This window comes from Papaver somniferum, chromosome 5 (genome assembly GCF_003573695.1).
Source record: "Papaver somniferum cultivar HN1 chromosome 5, ASM357369v1, whole genome shotgun sequence".
Lineage (NCBI taxonomy): Eukaryota > Viridiplantae > Streptophyta > Magnoliopsida > Ranunculales > Papaveraceae > Papaver > Papaver somniferum.
In genome coordinates, this window is record NC_039362.1 from 478,496 (window position 1) to 491,893 (window position 13,398).

Genomic DNA, 13,398 nt, shown 5'->3' on the forward strand with positions numbered 1-13,398 from the left:
CAACGGAGGTCCAAATGCCACATTTTTAGCCAAATTCACCGCAAAACCTTATTTTTCCAAAAACACATAAATAAAATAACAAATTAAGTACGAAATCGAGCACTAACACTATATACAATTGATATATATTAGACACATAAATGCGTCTATCAAATACCCCCAAACTTATTATTTGCTAGTCCCGAGAAAATCTAAAACAAAATAAAATCCTAACTCACTTTCGCAGGCATCGTCGATTGCATTTAGCGTTTGCAATCAGCCTTCAAACCCCTAGGTGGCCCTAGCGGACGAGTTATAGTCTCGGGAGGGCTTACCAGAGATATACCCACAAAATCTTTACTCCAGACCCTAGATATCTATGCAGAACCTTGGAAAGCACTAAAGAACCTCCTTGGTTGGCATACTTATTAATTACAAGAGGAAGTACCCTGATGCGAAATTCCAATTGTTGTACACGAGTTTGCACTCAAGCATACTAAAATTCATATATAAGTGACAGAGCTCTACTAAGATAGTTGCACTATGGACATCATATTCGGAGTCAAAACTAATCACATGGATAGATCAAGAAGATGGATATAGAAAAACATGTATGGTTTTGATGTTTACTAAGTGAACGGCGTTTTCCATATCTGTCTGAAGGCCTCCGCAAAAATGAACCTATCCTAATGGATTGAGATACTAGTCTGACTAATATCAACACACTGGCATATACAAGGGTACCAGTGGTCGATAACCTAACTCTAGGTCAACACAACTGGCATATACAAGGGTACCAGTGGTCGACTTTATTGAATTTATTCCTTTTGGTCAAATGGTCTGGTCTCAATTTCTTTCTTTCTTTCTTTTTTTTTTCTTTTCTTTTCGGTAACTACCATTTTTTTTTTTTCATTTTTTTTTTCATTTTTTTTTTCTTTTTTTTTCATCTCTTTTTTTTTTTTTTTTTTTCATGGTATCTCAATCACTCTAATTCACCCTAGCATTGGTAACAACTTGAATCGTGGGCCCCACCTATCACTTAGAGAAACATAGTTTAAAAAACAAAATAAAATAAAAATAGAAGTGAAAAGGACTCAACGAGATATGGTGAAACTATCATGTTACTTCTAACACCTGAGCTCTGTGCTTTTATGAATAGACTCTTTAGATGTTGTCATCTAATCAGATTGGTTCCTCAACTCCTACAACCAAAATGCTTCCATCCACTTAGATTAGTTAGTGCAATCCTAAATAGGCATAAATTTCTAAGCTCTGGAGTTTATTTATTCATACTGCAACTAAAAAGTTTCTCCCATACCCCCAAACTTAAATCTAACATTGTCTTCAATGTTCTAAAGATGAAATTAAAAGCATGAACAAGGAGAAACTGTTACCATTTGAAGCAAAAGAGATAAGGAAAGATATTACCGTGTCGCATGAGTTTGGGTTACCTCCCAAGAAGTGCTAAGTTTAAAGTCTTCAGCCAGACATAGAAAAGGTTTAGTCAACTCGAACCGTATAACAGTAGCCGGAATAACTGTGGGTCTTTAAAACCAAAAAGAGCTGACAAAAGGAAACTGCAGTAAACCAAGAAAATGTACAATACTAGCATGCCCTTACCTAGTTTCTGGATAACTATCGCTAATTGCGGTTCAGGTTCAGGTTCTATGAAGGAGTCTAAATAGACTATTTTCCTCGGATGCATTTCCTCATAGGTAAGATCCAAATTATTAGGTCCTAGAGTCTGGAAAAACTCAGATAAGAACCTGGAATCACAAAATAACCTAAATAATTTAGGATCCTCTAAGTCAATTAGGTATGACTTACATAGTTGACCACAGTCAGAGTAGTGGTCATTCTGAAGCAAATGTGTCGATTATAATTTCCTAAAGTACTTAGGCTTAGTCTTAGAACTTAATAAGTGACACATTTGAAATCTAAACGTTCCCACAGTTGGAAGAAAACTATTTGGTGGGAAAACAAAGTCAATCTGGGGATCATAGCCTGGGAAAACCACATCAACCAGAGGATGGGTTTCTAACAACTGAGCTTCTCTTTGGACATCATTAGGTTCAGGAAAAAGTGTACGAAGATAATCTTGTAAGATGGTTGAGGCACGGATATCAAGTCCTAAGTGTGGCGACTTTCTGAGAGTTAAAGGTAAGGCACTAGGGAAGTGATAATCACCCCCAAACTTAGAGTTTTCAGTGTCTCTAGATAGACCTCTAATTATTTCTTGAATTTCCGTATCTTCATAGTCCTTAAAATATTCAAGAAATTCTTCTAAGTTATTATCAGGTAGTGCATCTTTACTCATCTCTACGGGTCTATCTTCTTCTTCCAAGACTATTGTTTCTAAGTCGCTAGACTCTAAAACAGTATATTCGAAATGAACCCGTTCCTCTACTATCGGCTTCGTAATCAAAAGGAAAAACTACAACGTCTAAAACGGTGGTATCCCTAATCAAATCCTCGTCCTTTTGAATAGGTGAATAATCATAAAAATTATTTGGATTTGAACTAGAAATAATATAATCACTATACAGCTCAATTGGATTACTAGATTCCTGATCACTATGCCTACATATTTCAGATTCTTCATCACTACTATCCTCATCATCATAATAGTACGAAGATGATTGAACCTTATCTAAATAAGTAGTGTTACCAATTATAACCTCGTTATCTTGATTATGTGAAAAAGTATCTTCATTCTCAAGGGTATTATTGGATACACTATATTGGAAATTCAAGTTATTTCGAGCAATACTTTCGTTCGTCTCTAACTCAAGTCTACGTGTCGACTCAGCTATCCTCTCAAGGGTCTCTTCCAAAGAAAGTTCCCTTAGTGTAGGATCTAAGTTTTGAGTTAATCTATTGAGGATATCTTCTACAGATTCAGTTGTTGTTGCAGTTCTTTCGTCCATAACTACATTATTCACCTCATCTAATTTATACGTCGATTCAGCTAACTGACGTGATGACTCAGCTAAATTCCTGAGAGTCTCTTCTAGAGAAGGAATAGGAACTGAAGGATCATAATAAGGACTACTTTTCAATAGTTTGATTGTATCCTCTAAAGACGAAGAACTAGTATTATAATCTTCTTGCTCGTATGACTGATGCGCGTGCGGATAGTAATTAGGCTCACCATGGTATGAACCATAACTTTGAAAAGGTTGGCGTCCCCAGTTACTATTCTCACTATGGTCATAATACTGATGATGTCCATATTCAAATTCAGGTCGATATTCATTGTATTGGCTTCTATCATACCAGTTCGACATTCTTAATTGCAGGGGAATTCTACGCAATCACAAACAAGTCCGACTCGACCAAATCAAACCTATAGAATCTAGCAAACAAAAAGCATGATGGCTCCACTTAGATTGTTTTCTAGACCATCTTCTATTCCTTCGAAAAGGAATTCGTTACAATTTGAGCACACCCCTCTGGAATCAATCCGAGCTAATGTAAGTTGAATCGAGGCGAGGGAAGCTCAGTGAAGCTTTGATACCCAAGGCCTCACCGCTATCACAAGGCGGCGCAGTCACGCATTCAACTCATAGAAACCATCATGAACTTTGAAATGTGCTTAAAGAGCAACCAATATTTTTCGAACGAGTTTCCTATTAAGCTCGTTACCCTATCGGTCTCGTTCTATTCCAAATTTTAAGCTTAGGTTCGCGTTCGGTTTCGTTTTCCCAAGGCGGGCAAGAAGAGAACGGTGATGAAATCCGAACCCTTATCTTGTTTAGGACAGGCCTTGCCCTTTACTAGGAAAATAAAGACAGTCCGGTTCGTCCTCAAACAATTATCACCTTAAGGCAGACAGTAACCCACTTGCAGGAGATTCGCGGGTGTTTCGATTGGACTTACCTCCCGTACCAGACGGGCGATGAACCGTTGTCGTCGACTCGGGCCACGACTCCTATGTCATGTACGAACCCGAGGGGCCGAGACGATATAGTTATCGTCGTCCTTCCCTGCACACAATTTATATAATATTTTTTTTTAATAATAATAATACCCTTCCGTAGGGTTAAAAAAATAAAGTCCAATTGTTTAAAGTCCAAAGTCCAAAATAAATAAATAAATAAAAAAAAATTACAGTTTTCCTCACACACTCTAAAAAAAATTAAAAATTAAAAATTAAATCCTAAAATTGTCCCTTTTTTTTTTCTTCTCTTTTCGCTTTTCGCTTTAAGCTTTTTCCTCTCTAAGACCTTAGTGCTCCACTTTGAACCTGTAAATCAAAGACAAAAAGACAAAGTAAAAAGAAACAAATAATTCTAAAAAAATAACAAACCTAAAAAAAAAAAAAAAATTCTACCTAAGCACAAATCCGCGTCGGCGGCGCCAAAATGATAAGAGATTTTTGGTGGTTGTAGTAATGATGATAAGGGGTATCGTTCAAACTCGAACTTGTGAAGGTAATGGATTTTTAGATTTAAAAATATATATACAAATATTGACAAATTGGTAGAGAGGTACTGGGACTAATGATTCGGCCAATCTTCATAACATAAGGCTTAATGATTTATTCTCAACAATAATAGCTCAAAACATATATGGACTCTTATTTTGCCAAAGTCGATTCTCAAAACATTGGTTGTAAATGTTAAGCATGGAACATCAAATCACCTAAGCTAAGCATGACCCATCTAATCAAATAACACCCAATTTAATCAAATCATATTTCACTTAATTTTTAATGCAAAAGTCTTAAAAAGAATTAATAAAATTACCCATTTATGAAGCTCGGCCTCCTCCGTCGCCCCAGTGTTGGGGTTTAACTCATCATAGTAAAAATGCTCTCAAAATATTTCATTGATGCTCAAAAGTGTTTTACAATGAAGAGAAATACAAGAAATTGATGTAAAACAGAACTCTGCGACCCACAGAAGGCGTCCAGAATCAACGACAGAGCTGAGGTGCTGTTGTCGTTGAAGAACTACGACCCACAGGCGACAGTCGATTTCACTGTTGAGGAACGACTGCTTCTGCGAGTCCGTTCTTCGTGTTCTTCAGGCGTGTTAATGGCAGCAGCAGCAGCAGGTAACTTCTCTGCAACTCCTCCTACGCCTCTCTGCTCGCCTCCAAACCTCCCCCAAACTCTCGACCATCTTCTCTCACCTCTCTCCACCTCTTATATACTTCACAGCTCCAAATAACTCGCTTAAATCTGAGTTTATCTCCCTTTTTCCTTTCCCTCAAGTCTCGGTCTTCTCTTCAACTACAGGTCACGAATATCTGCTATTTTTCCTCTTCCTTACGCGCTGAGTTACTCTTAACTTTCCATATTGATGTGTATGAATATTAGGAGAATATTGACTGCACTTTCACACGTAACTTCCTTGATTATTTTCTCCAGAAAAGCCGATAATAACTCAACGTCCTGTTTACTTCCAAACTCGGCTCCTAGCCAAATTTGATACCGTCCAGCAACCTCACCAGGCCTGTTTAGTTAATTATAGCCCATTCGTAACAAATCCAGCAATTGAATCTACTTCTAATTCGTCCATAAAATCGAACCCTAATATCAGTTCCGCTGCAAAGTCCTTTCCCGCCAAAATTCTGTTTTAAACGTGAAGAAGGGTGTCCCCCTATCCAGCTCCGGTGTCCCTTTAGCAGCTGCCTGGAAATGGGTCACCCCTTAGTAATTAGGTTACCCCTTATCCAAAATCGAGGGTCTGTATAGTGATTTTCTCCCACGAGCGCAAAAACCATTGTTTTAGCCAATTTCGCCGCAAAAGCTTATTTCTCCAGAAATACCTACAGGGACATAAAAAACCATAATAAGTACAAAAATGGGTACTAACACAATATACAATTGGGCTATATTAGACACATAAATGCGTCTATCAGATGACAATGACACATATGATATTGTCAAACTGCCGGTGGGGAAGAGAACAGTTGGATGTCGTTGGATATACAAGATCAAGTATAAGAGCGACGGAACCATTGAACGGTACAAATCTAGATTGGTGGCTAAGGGATTTACTCAGACCTATGGAGTTGACTACATGGAAACATTTGCACCTGTAGCAAAAATGAATACATTTCGAGTACTTCTATCCTTGGCAGTCAATCAAGGATGGAAATTGTTTCAAATGGATGTAAAAGATGCGTTTTTACATGGAGATTTAGAGGAAGAGGTGTATATGAGTATACCCCCTGGTCACCCTCAAGAGACTCGGTATGGATATGCCTGTAAACTTAAAAAGGCTATCTACGGTCTTAAACAATCGCCACGAGCTTGGTATGCAAAGTTGAGTGGAGTTCTCAAGACTAGTGGTTTTAAAACAAGCATTGCAGACCCATCTCTCTTTACTAGAAAAGGAATGGCAGCAACCACTATTGTGTTGGTTTATGTTGATGACATTGTTATCACTGGAGATGATCAAGAAGGAGTCCTGAAGTTAAAGGCATTCTTACATAAAAAGTTTGCCATTAAAGACTTGGGTATATTGAAGTATTTTCTTGGCATAGAGGTGGCTTATTCAAATCAAGGAATATTTCTTAACCAAAGGAAATATGTTTTAGACATGTTACAAGAGAGTGGAAAGATGGGAATAAAACCATCTGACACACCTATTGATAGTGGCAGCAAACTTGGTGATGATGGGAAGCTAGTGTCAGATATTGGTTTGTTTCAGAGACTGGTAGGCAAGCTAATCTATCTGACCATCACCCGTCCAGATATCTCGTATGCAGTAAGTTTGGTCAGCCGATACATGCATGCTCCTAAAATCAGTCATATGCATGCAGTCGATCGAATTATCCAATATCTGAAAGGTTCTCCAGGAAGAGGTATTTGGATGCGAAAAAATGGCCACAGTTCTGTAACGGCTAGTTGCATAACTGCATACACTGATGCTGATTATGCTGGTTGTCCAGTAGAAAGGAAATCTACAACAGGTTTTTGTACCTTTGTTGGAGGAAACCTAGTTACATGGAAGAGCAAGAAACAGAATGTTGTCTCCAGATCAAGTGCCGAGGCAGAATATCGAGCAATGGCATCAACTACGTGTGATATTATTTGGCTCCGCTCCCTTTTAAGAGATTTAGGATTTGGTTCTTCTCAACCAGCGAAATTGTTTTGCGATAATCAAGCAGCAATTCATATAGCATCAAATCCGGTATTCCATGAAAGGACCAAGCACATTGAAGTAGACTGTCATTTTATACATGAGAAGTTGAGTGCCAAAATCATTTGCACTCCCTTTGTTCGCAGTGAGCAACAGTTAGCTGACATTTTCACGAAAGGATTACCAACTGCAAAGTTTCGTGAAATATTGGGCAAGTTGGGTTCAATTGACATTTTCGCACCAACTTGAGGGGGAGTGTTGGCGGAGAAGAGAATAATGAGGACATGATGTGGTTATATACCTTCCATTGTGTGTTAAGAGTGTGCACACTGTCATTTACTGTAGGAGATATTCTAGCTCTGAATACGTCTTTTGTTTATGCAAGAATATATCCTCAAGCTCCTATTTAGTCCCGGAGCTTCCATTGTATGATGTACTGTGATAATACAATTCCCTCTCTTCTCCTGTGGATGTAAGCTATGAGCTGAACCACGTAATTCCTGTGTTCTACAACTGTGTCTTTTATTGCCAGCTTCCGCAATATGTTCGTTTCAATTTCCGATTCATTTTAGTTTCTGTAGTTTTGATTTTCTGAAAGGAAAGAAGAAGAAGTTGCGATGATGGTTAAACAACTCTTTAATCTGATTAACAAATGATTCTTTGCTTTTATCTTCATTGTATCTTGATCTATGGATATTAGATCTTCTTTGGTTGTTGATTTTACGGTGCAATGACGATTGTTTGGAAAACCCATCTCATTATGAGAAAGCATATCCATTTTATATCTGAGCACCTAAAAAATTTCTTTCAATTTATTTTTCAAAGTTTATTTAGGGCTTTTCTTATTCGATGCATTTAGGGATTTTGGTTCTTATCAGATTCTGAAAATTTTGCATTTTTTTTACTGCAATCCGTTACCCTAGGTTTGATTGGGTTCGATGTTGATGTTAAAAACATAAAATTTGGTTATTGCAGGTAAAGACTAGTAAATTAAATCTTTATGATTCTTTAGATATATTTTGATTATGGTTATTTGACAGATTTGAACTCTAATGATTGTTGAAGAGTTGAGATTTGTGGTTATTCGACTGAGTTTATGTTTTTCCTTAATTTTTTTCATGTTCAATTTTTGTTGTATGATGAATTAATAGCTTACTGAGTTTCCTTTTGGGTTTGATTCATATTGTTCTTCATTTAGTTTTGTTTGTTCATCTGAAATTGGCAAAGAGCCTTAATCAATTTTTCAGAAATTAGTAATCAGTAGTCTGCAATGATCGTAGTAATAGTGGTGTTCAGCGATTTGTTGTAATGAACATATCAAATTTACGTCTCAGACAAGAGTGTTTGAAGGGTACCTTTAAATTAGGTACCAAAGTTATGGGTTTTATTGATTGGTTCTTTATGTTGTTACGGTTGTCATAGTTTTTCATTTTTCCAATGGGTCTAGACTTTTGTTTGTTTGGAATCAAAAAATCTGATTAGGTTTGCTCCACTATTCTAAGCTTTGAAAAAGGAACAAAAGTATCAGGTATTATTGATTAGTTCTTGATCAAGTTTGATTTCCTTATTATGTATAGTTCTAATTTGAATTTGCTTGTTTGTATATATGCAGGACCAATTTTTGGAGGAAGGAATTAGATCTGGAACGAGAAGTCTATTGACCTCAAAACCAGAGCTAAAAGCTAAAAGAACAGATTTAATGATATTAAGTTGCAGAATCTATCTGTGTTTTTAAGCTTGTCCAATGATATTTCAAAGAACTCTAATCTTCTCAAAGTTGAAGTTGAAGTGGTTGTATCAATCTTGTTCCTCTTCTAATTTCTTTTACCAAAGAAACGAGATTTTATTTTATATTTTTTGATTAATAAATGATATTGTAATTGATTAATAAAATTAATTAATTTGCATTTAATTTGGTTATCATATTTGGTTTCTATTTTAATTTTAATTTCATTTTTTAATCATCCGAGTCAAAACTGGCTTTTAAACCAACCGGAATATTCCCTGCCGATGAATATCTAGAGCAACTAATTTTAGACAAGCTCAAAGTTAGGACCGAATATTCCCTGCCGATGAATATCTAGAGCAACTAATTTTAGACAAGCTCAAAGTTAGGACCGACTAAAATCACGTGCATCAGAAACCCTTGAGCAACCGATTATTGGTCAGTTAAGTCGCTCTAAACATTAATCAACTTAACTTATTACTCACAAGGATGGTTGAGATAAATTTAAAGCTATGACATTGGTTAGCCGCTGCGAAAGTTGAAGCATATTTTGAGCGACTCGATTAGGGATAATTGGAATAAACTTAAAGCAGTGACATTAGTTAGTCGCTGATGGTAGTTGGAGCATATTTAGAGCGACTCATATTAGGATAGTTGGAATAAATTTAAAGCAATCACATTAGTTAATTGATGATGGTAGTTGAAACATATTTAGAGCAAGTGCCTAGCTGCTCTAGACCTATAGAGATTCCATTTTTTGCAACTCAAGAGCGAGAGCCAAATTAAATCGCTCTAAAGGTTAGAGCGACTCAATATGGGCTTTTGCAACCAAAACTGCCTGGTTGCTTAATCCAGTTTTTCTTGTAATGTCGGAAACATGAGTTTTAGATTTTAATTCTATTCGACGCTTCCGCACTGCATCAAGTTAAGCCAGCTTGAGAAGTGTCATTGATCGGGCCATTAATTTTTTGTTAACTGCTTGAAGAAAAATCACTAGAAATCATCCATTATGGTATTTTGAAGCTAATGAATTTACATGTTGTTATGCATCTCTACACACAATAAAAATCTTGACTGATACATATAAATTCACGGAACAGTTTCAAGAAGATAAAAATATTTCACGATACAAAAAATAGAACTGTTCTCTAGCTGAAATTTTGATAAATATAAGTTTCAAGAAGATGCAAAAATTAACCACGATATAATTGTACAAAAAAATAAAAAAGGTGCTAATCAAACACCTCATGACTCCTCCAGATATTGCTCTTGTTCAAAGTCAACTCCTTGAACAACGGTTTAGTACTGCAGCATCTAAGTATCGTTTCAAACAAATTCCCCAAAAGGACAATCTTTCGCTACTAGGAATATCTCTCTAGAGGAAACACATATCCCATCTCAATTAATGGTAGGAGTCCCTAAACGATACTATAATCATGATGTTTAAGGAAGAAAGACCAGTTGTATTTTGATGATTGCTCTTTCGCTGTATTTTGAATTTTTGGCGTGTTTCAATAGATAAAGGTACTTCTATGGAGCAATAGATGCAGTATCCAGACCTTTTGACCTGAACCTCTTGTTCACCACTTGAAGAAGCCGCAGGAGGGCGAATGTAGAGCACGAGAAGTTATCTTTGCAAAGTCTTCGCATCTGATCTCGTGAAACCAGCGGGCTTCTGAAAATAGTCAGTCACTTGTAAAAACTTAGATTTTTGGATGTCAAACTTTTGAGTTTCCATAGATTCAATTGCAGGTCAGTGATTTGATATGAATTGAGATTCCATGCACAAATTTGATCTTGGGTTTGTTGGTTCCAAATTGCTTTTAAATTATCTTTTAGTCACACCTTCAATATAGGTGTTGTAAAAGAAATTTTCTAGTTACTCTTTAACAGAACTACAAATATTTCAAGCACTGGCATTTGCAATGAAAAATGAAGGCTAAATTTAGAGATCTTGAGGATACAATGCAGATAATGAGAATCAAATCATTGCAGTAAAACATGATACGAAGTTTCATCTCCAAGATACAACCATTTATCTATCTATTCCCCTTGATTCCATTTTTCAAAAACAGTGTGGATGAGGCTTCTCGAAGGTATGTTGTACTGAATCCGTAGTTGGTGTGGATAATGTGGTGGAAAATAATCGCTTTACTTCTGCCTGAAATTACACAGATTTAGTTCTTCTTCTTTATCCGCTTCATTGTAACAACAGATTTTACAACTCTGAGAGGAAAATTCATATTGCAAAGACAGTCTTCATGTTGATGATTGATGATACTATTAGAGAAGGGCAATAGTGTAATACTTATATGCGTTAAAGATCTACCCAAAACATTTAGGGTTAAATTTCGTACCTTTGGATCCATTGATCTAATGGCTCAATTTTTTTCTGCTAGGTAAAGTTTTATCCGAAAAAGATCTACAACGCCGCAGGGCAACTGACAAGGGTCATTGCTGCAACTCAGTACATTAGATTATCACTTATAGTTCTCAACGCATCACAGTAGTTCTTACATCTCTTAAATCTCGTATCTATCTGGGTAATACTGGTCAGAGGAAGTTATGGATGACACACCACTAGATGTATTTAATGATCTTTCAGGTCTTTTTTACATACTAATAATTTTACATCAAAAGAATAAGGTCCTGTTTGGTATAGTTTTCAAAAACAGTTTTCTGTTTTTAAAAACAGAGAAAACAAAAAACAGGAGAAAACGCGTTTGGTAGGGACATTTTCAGAAAATGTTTTTCTATCTGTTTTCTGTTTTTAAAAACAAAAAATTGAAAACAACAAATTATTGTTTTCTGTGTTTTTTCTTTTTTTCTTTTCTTTTTTTCTTTTCTTCTTTTCAGAACAAAGTAAGAGATGGGGGAATGACTGCAAGTGAGTCATGGCTAATGTCACTATCTCTTAGACGAATCTTTACATTTGATCCAATTTAGTTGGTTTTCCTTGTTTTCAAAAACAGTTTACCAAATAATTTTTAGAAAATGAAAACAAGGAAAAAAGGTATGTTTTTAAAACAGTGGAAAACTATTTTTGAAAACTGTTTTTCAAAACCGTACCAAACAGGCCCTAAGAATTTCTGACCCAAACAATGAGATGATAGTGCTGGTGGAGGGTTATTTTATTTCTCAGAGCTGAATCTAAAATGGGGCTTGTTTGATTTCTCCAATTTCATTTAAAAGTTTGATCTTTTTGATTTAGCATCATTTGATTTTAAATTTCTTGAAAATGAGAAATCATTTTTCTCTCATTAATTTACTAGTAGCTTTGATTGTGATTATTGTTTTGTTTTCATGTACATAACTTCAGGTGAAATTTAATTTGATAGTAGGTTTTGATTTTGTTGAAGAAGGATTTGATGCTGTCACAAAGTCCGTGGAACACAATGGAACTGCTGAAAAAACATCAAAGAGAAAAAGGAAGAGTCCGAATTAGACAGCGTCCGTCAGGTAATTGGGCTGCTGAGATTAGAGATCCGGGTAAAGGTTGTCGACTCTGGCTTGGTACCTTCGGTACTGCTGAAGAAGCTGCAAGGGCGTTTGACGTTGAGGCTCTTCGTATTCGTGGAACGAAAGCAAAGCTGAACTTCCCAGGTGAAGTTGTACCACAAAAGCCGACTGTGAAGTCGGCAAACACCAAAAAACAAGTTTTTGAAGCTTGCACTTGTTCTGCAAAGCCGCCGGTTCTTAATGGAGATTTTGATTCTGTGAATGATTTTGATTTTAATGGCGGTGACTTTAATATGGGGTTCATGGAAGAGAATGTGAGTTGCGTTCCATCTGTTAGAAACCCGGTCAAATGCAGCTCGTCGGGTCAGTGTTTTAATTTGGACCAAGGAAGCATTGTTCTGATTTCGGGTGGGCAGAATTTGAAAACCAAAGGACTCCTGAAATCTCATCGGTTCTTATGCCGTATACTTTTGCATCGGAATTCTCCGAAAATGCTAATCCGTTGACAACGGATTCCGGTAATGTGGTTTCGGATGAAAGCACTACCAAAAGTTTGTCTGAACAACTTTCCGCTTTTCAGAATCAGATGGAACTCACACAGATTCCTTACCCTGAGGGAAGTCAAAGTACTCTTGAAATCTCATCGGTTTTTATGCCCGATACTTTTGTATCGGATTTCACGGAAGATGCTAATCCGTTGACAACGGTTTCCAGTGTGGTTTCGGCTGAGAACACTGCAAAGAGTCTCCAGATTCCTGACCTCGAGGGAATCAACTGGGCGGATATATATACAGAAAACCTCTTCACCGGGGCAGAGTCGACTCAGGATTGTGGTCTTTCTCAGCTATGTGGTGACTGATGCGCGCGGGGGTTGTTGTTCGGGAGCTTTTGGAGAAAAAGAACTATATGCAAAAAGTATAAAGTAATTACACATTTTGGGTATCTCTTGGATTTTTGTGTTCGGAATTATGTGGATTTTGGGTATGTGATGTTATACCGAAAATCCTAGATACAATATTACAAATTTTTGGTTTAGATCTACAAACTTGCTACGTAAATCTGTAGGTATACTTGTATGAAAATCCTAACAGTATGACCAAATAGTATTAATTGCGAGTCTGTGACTTCAAACCTTAGCTT

The 13,398-nt window shown here is 36.6% G+C and overlaps 1 pseudogene; it reads left to right on the top strand.

The window, feature by feature from the left end:
• The first annotated feature begins 10,867 nt into the window (after positions 1-10,867).
• Positions 10,868-13,117, top strand: LOC113277150 (annotated as a pseudogene).
• Positions 13,118-13,398: the final 281 nt, after the last annotated feature.